Below are 6000 nucleotides of genomic sequence, written 5' to 3' on the forward strand. Positions count from 1 at the left end.
AAGCTGAATTTAATCAGCTGACCTGCTATAATTTCAAGGACTTTGATTCCCTTTGTTAGGAGCAGTCCAATAGCAAGGGCTAGAAATGATTCTGTGTTGCTTCAGATGCAGCTGTTCAAGCTGATAATGAGTGAAGAATCCAGAGACGTTGCGTGAGGCCAGCACCACTCCAAATCGCTCTGTGTGTATGTGTGCGTGTCTCTGTGTGTGCACTTGTGTGTGTGTGTGTGTCTGCATGTGTCTGTGTGTGTGTGTGTCTGCGTGTGTGTGTCTTGGTCCTGCTGTCCATCCCATGTACCACACCTTCAGCTCTTCAGTGTGTAGGCAGGCTGGATGATTTCACGAAGGGTGGGCTGATATGGAATGTTAAATAGCATGGTGGTAATGCATTGCTTCCCTTGGTCATTTTCTGTGAGGAACACCCTTGAGGGATGTAAAATCACCCACAGCATTTTGCTGACAAGGGGTTATTCACTCAAACGATCACATCAGTCATCTCCATTCAACATTCCTGAGATATTTTTTTTAATGAAGTGCACATACTGATCTCTGACAGACAGAGATAATATAGTAATATTTCACTGGTCTATGACAGAAAAGATAATATAGTAATATTTCACTGCTCTGACAGACAGAGATAATATAGTAATATTTCACTGGTCTTTGACAGACAGAGATAATATAGTAATATTTCACTGGTCTATGACAGAAAAGATAATATAGTAATATTTCACTGCTCTGACAGACAGAGATAATATAGTAATATTTCACTGGTCTTTGACAGACAGAGATAATATAGTAATATTTCACTGCTCTGACAAACAGAGATAATATAGTAGTATTTCACTGGTCTCTGACAGACAGAGATACTATAGTAATATTTCACTGGTCTCTGACAGACAGAGATAATATAGTAATATTTCACTGGTCTATGACAGAAAAGATAATATAGTAATATTTCACTGCTCTGACAGACAGAGATAATATAGTAATATTTCACTGGTCTTTGACAGACAGAGATAATATAGTAATATTTCACTGCTCTGACAAACAGAGATAATATAGTAGTATTTCACTGGTCTCTGACAGACAGAGATACTATAGTAATATTTCACTGGTCTCTGACAGACAGAGATAATATAGTAATATTTCATTGTAATCTCCTATCATCTGGTAAGAAGGCAAATGTAATCCATCTCTCTCTAGTCCCTTATTTTGTTGTCATGGAAACAGAGGTGCTGTTGTTATGAAACCAAACATGAGGACCTGCACTGCTGTTTCCATCACTGGAAGATTGCTGAGCTGAATTAGCTAAGTGATCTCATGGTTCACTGTCTTATCACTTGGGCTTTTGCTGCCAGTGAAGTGATGCCACAGACACACAGTAAAGCAGATGCCAGAGAAACTTACAAGACCACAAGGGAATGCAGTATGACAATCTGAGTTCTAGACAGACTGGAGGAGTGGAGAGGCGTCCACAGGCAGTCATTTAGTTGCGCATACATAATACCCATTAACTACGTGTCAGTAATATGTCCAGGAAGGTACACTCCATTAAAATAATTCCAGCTTGTTAATGGAGATTAAGGAGGAAGTATAAAAGTGTCCAGAATAGTATCCTTATAAATTACCCAAAAAATTATATCCTTATAAATTGCCCTCTGAGAAATGGTCATTTATATGCAACAGGATCTCACTATGTCTTCAATTGTTCTGAACGCTATTGGCACTGTCAACAATATTTCAAAACCAACTGACCTATGAGCTGTCTATTACTAATGACAGTATATGTTTTAACCCTTGTTCATCCCCCACATAACACACAGGATTTATGTGTGGAGTTCCTATCGCCGATGACAATGATGTGATGACGCAACGCCACTGAAGCCCTCCCTAATCCACATGAACAGCAGACATTTATTGTATCATCACAGAGGGAAAACTCTTTTGATCTGATTCAAAATAACTTACAATAAAAACTGTGGAAAAAGTTATTAATGAAACGTTCCTTAGTCCGCCTAGGGATGTATGGTACCACAGGCTGGCGGAGCCCACATCATATATAATATATGCCATTTAGCCGATGCTTTTATCCAAAGCGACTTAGAGTCATGTGTGCATACATTTTACGTATGGGTGGCCCTGGGAATCAAACACACAACCCTTGGCGTTGCAAGCGCCATGCTCTACCGACTGAGCCACACAGGACCACTGGCTGCCACTGGAGTAACAGAAGGGGCGAGGCAGCTCCACTGTTTACTGTGTGCTTCAAACAGAGGGGGCTCTCATGGAAGCTCTTATCAGAATAAAGCGTTTTGGGGACAGCTATTGTTTTCACATGGGAAAACGTCTAAGTGGAGAGACAAGATATTATCTGTCTGTGTAATGTATGTCTCCTTAGGTTAAGAAGGAGGGATATTCTTGAACACTAATTACTTCAATTTAACTTGTTCAAAGTTCAACTTTCATGCAACTAGAACACGTTTGATATGTTCCAACTATTGCAGGGGTTGGCAGCAGGTGGCCCGCGGGCCAAAAACCGGCCTGCGAGCGATTTTTCGTTTTTGGTCATAAAATATTGAAATCACCAGGAATTCAGCTAAAAATGAGTTTCCTTGAGGAAATCTGTTCACCACTTATTCCCACGAATAAAAAAGAGATGTGATCATATCTCAACGTAATCAAGATATGAAATTATTATATTTGAAAACACAATCTTTTTCTGGGCTTAGTTGTGGTCAATTTGCAGTGTACAAATTATTATAATTATGTTCCGGCCCCCCGACCATCCACTCCGACAAAAATCGTCCCGCCGCTGAATCTAGTTGCTTACCCCTGAACTATTGTCACAGACACTACTTTATCATTGCATAATTTTCTCTCTACTCTGTTTTGTTACTCTGCTATTAGTACATTTAAGATATCCTCTAGAGAGAGAGGGAGCTAAAGCTTTCTTCTGGTAAAAGATGTAATCAATTAACCTCCTAATGTACCATTTCCTGAATTGAACCTGGACCGGATGTCAGAGCAAGAGGCAACAAAACTAATGTTCTTTCCCAACTCACTGATTCACAATGTGTTCCACACTGACCCATTCATGACTGGGTCAACCTCTACACACATGGGTTAGTGGATGTTATCTAGAATTAATAAATTCTGAACCATGGAGTGAAACAGAAACGGCATGTACAGTTGAAGCCGGAAGTTTACATACACTTAGGTTGGAGTCATTAAAACTCGTTTTTCAAGCACTCCACAAATTTCTTTTTAACAAACTATAATTTTGGCAAGTCGGTTAGGACATCTACTTTGTGCATGACACAAGTAATTTTTCCAACAATTGTTTACAGACAGATTATTTCACTTATAATTCACATACACTAAATTCACTGTGCCTTTAAACAGCTTGGAAAATTCCAGAAAATGATGTCATGGCTTTAGAAGCTTCTGGTAGGCTAATTGACATCATTTGAGTCAATTGGAGGTGTACCTGTGGATGTATTTCAAGGCCTACGTTCAAACTCAGTGCCTCTTTGCTTGACATCATGGGAAAATCAAAAGAAATCAGCCAAGACCTCAGAAAAAATATTGTAGACCTCCACAAGTCTGGTTCATCCTTGGGAGTAATTTCCAAATGCCTGAAGGTAACACGTTCATCTGTACAAACAATAGTACGCAAGTATAAACACCATGGGACCATGCAGCCGTCATACCGCTCAGGAAGGAGACGCGTTCTGTCTCCTAGAGATGAACGTAATTTGGTGCGAAAAGTGCAAATCAATCCCAGAACAACAGCAGGACCTTGTGAAGAAACAGGTACAAAAGTATCTATATCCACAGTAAAACGAGTCCTATATCGACATAACCTGAAAGGCCGCTCAGCAAGGAAGAAGCCACTGCTCCAAAACCGCCATTAAAAAACCAGACTACGGTTTGCAACTGCACATGGTGACAAAGATCATACTTTTTGGAGAAATGTCCTCTGGTCTGATGAAACAAAAATAGAACTGTTTGGCCATAATGACCATCGTTATGTTTGGAGGAAAAAGGGGAAGGCTTGCAAGCCGAAGAACACCATCCCAACCATGAAGCACGTGGGTGGCAGCATCATGCTGTGGGGGTGCTTTGCTACAGGAGGGACTGGTGCACTTCACAAAATAGATGGCATCATGAGGAAGGAAAATTATGTGGATATATTGAAGCAACATCTCAAGACATCAGTCTTCCAAATGGACAATGACCCCAAGTATACTTCCAAAGTTGTGGCAAAATGGCTTAAGGACAACAAAGTCAAGGTATTGGAGTGGCATCACAAAGCCCTGACCTCAATCCTATAGAAGATTTGTGGGCAGAACTGAAAAAGCGTGTGCGAGCAAGGAGGCCTACAAACCTGACTCAGTTACACTAGCTCTGTCAGGAGGAATGGGCCAAAATTCACCCAACTTATTGTGGGAAGCTTGTGGAAGGCTACATGAAACGTTTGACCCAAGTTAAACAATTTAAAGGCAATGCTACCAATTGAGTGTATGTAAACTTCTGACCCACTGGGAATGTGATGAAAGAAATAAAAGCTGAAATAAATCATTCTCTCTACTATTATTCTGACATTTCACATTCTTAAAATAAAGTGGTGATCCTAACTGACCTAAGACAGGGAAGTTTTACTAGGATTAAATGTCATGAATTGTGAAAAACTGAGTTTAAATGTATTTGGCTAAGGTGTATGTAAACTTCCGACTTCAACTATATGTTTAATTTTAAGTAACAGCTTATTCATTATATAGAAATACTGTATATAAAGTCATTCTCAGTAGACACAAGCCATTCATGAAATACAGCAGTGAATGTAGCAATTCATTCTACTTTATGAACTAGAAAGGGAACTAGAAACCATAACATTGGGCATTTAAATGTCCCAGCAGCATTTAGTCCCACAGGTTTATTTTTGTAAGGAATAGACAAACTATGAAATTCTGAGGCTAGTCCTACGATTAAGAATAGCGGAATAATGGAATTTTCCCTTACCTGTTCTCAATGGTCCCAAATCACAGGTGACGACAAGTCAAAAGGTGAATATCTGAGTTACTGAGAATCAAGTCCCGGAGTAAAAAGTCTCTCCTCAATGTCTCAATGTACTTCAGTTACCTTGACTGTGTGTGTCAAAAAAGAGACACCATGACAAAGGTAGATTTGTCAAAAGATATCTATCCTCTCTCCTCTTACTCTTCTCTTTAACCTTGTTTCTCCTCTTCTCTCCTGTCAAGGTTACAGAGGCAATGCAAAAACCGTCTGAAGATAAACACCAAGCTTTGTCCTAACCCAGGGGTTTGGGCCAGCAGAGTCTTTCACACACTGAGACGATGTGTGAGTGAGAAGGAGAGAGAGTGGGAGAGAGACAAAAAGAGAGCGACAGAGAGAGAGCGAGAGAGAAAGAGAGACAGAGAGACCAGCAGACAAGAGGAGGTGGTCAGAGTTGCTTCAACTGTCACTTTTTGCCACAGTTTTCCCTTCAAATAGAGATATCCAGAGTTAGATGGAGAGGAGGGTAGATACTGTAAGTGGAGACAGCCTTTGTCAGTAGCCAGGACCCTGCCTTTTCCCCTGTTGTTCCTGGGCAGGAGAGTGTAGAACTCTGAGTGTAGTGGAGAGCTATATTTAACAAGTGTTCTCAGTCACTCATGGCTGTTAGCAGCTGAGCAGATTGAAGGAGGCCCCTCTGACAGCTGAACTAACCCACTCTGAAGCAGGCAGGAGAAGTCCAGCTCAACCAATCCCACCAGGGCAGAGGCAGGGTTGGCAATAAGAGCAAAAAAACGTTGACTGTAATCAGTTTCATTACTAGCAAAAATATTGTAATCAGATAAAAAATACTAGATGATTTACTTCTTGGATTACTTCAGAAAGGATGTTTGCAACAACAAAAAAATACACCTTTCTACTTTCAAAATTACACTTGAGCGAGTCTGACCACAAGTCAGAGACCACTATGACGACACACCA

At 40.4% G+C, this 6000-nt stretch overlaps 1 protein-coding gene across 3 annotated transcripts in view; it reads right to left on the reverse strand.

Annotated features, from left to right (window-relative positions):
* Positions 1–5617, reverse strand: part of LOC121552314 (filamin-A-interacting protein 1) — a 43541-nt gene extending 37924 nt beyond the window's left edge. For all 3 annotated transcript variants that reach the window (XM_041865124.1, XM_041865123.1, XM_041865122.2), the window contains exon 1: positions 5026–5617. The gene's annotated coding sequence lies outside the window, so the exon portion shown is untranslated. The remainder of the gene's footprint in view (positions 1–5025) is intronic.
* Between the last annotated feature and the right edge of the window lie 383 nt (positions 5618–6000).

Source organism: Coregonus clupeaformis, chromosome 36 (assembly GCF_020615455.1).
Source record: "Coregonus clupeaformis isolate EN_2021a chromosome 36, ASM2061545v1, whole genome shotgun sequence".
NCBI classification, from domain to species: Eukaryota; Metazoa; Chordata; class Actinopteri; order Salmoniformes; family Salmonidae; genus Coregonus; species Coregonus clupeaformis.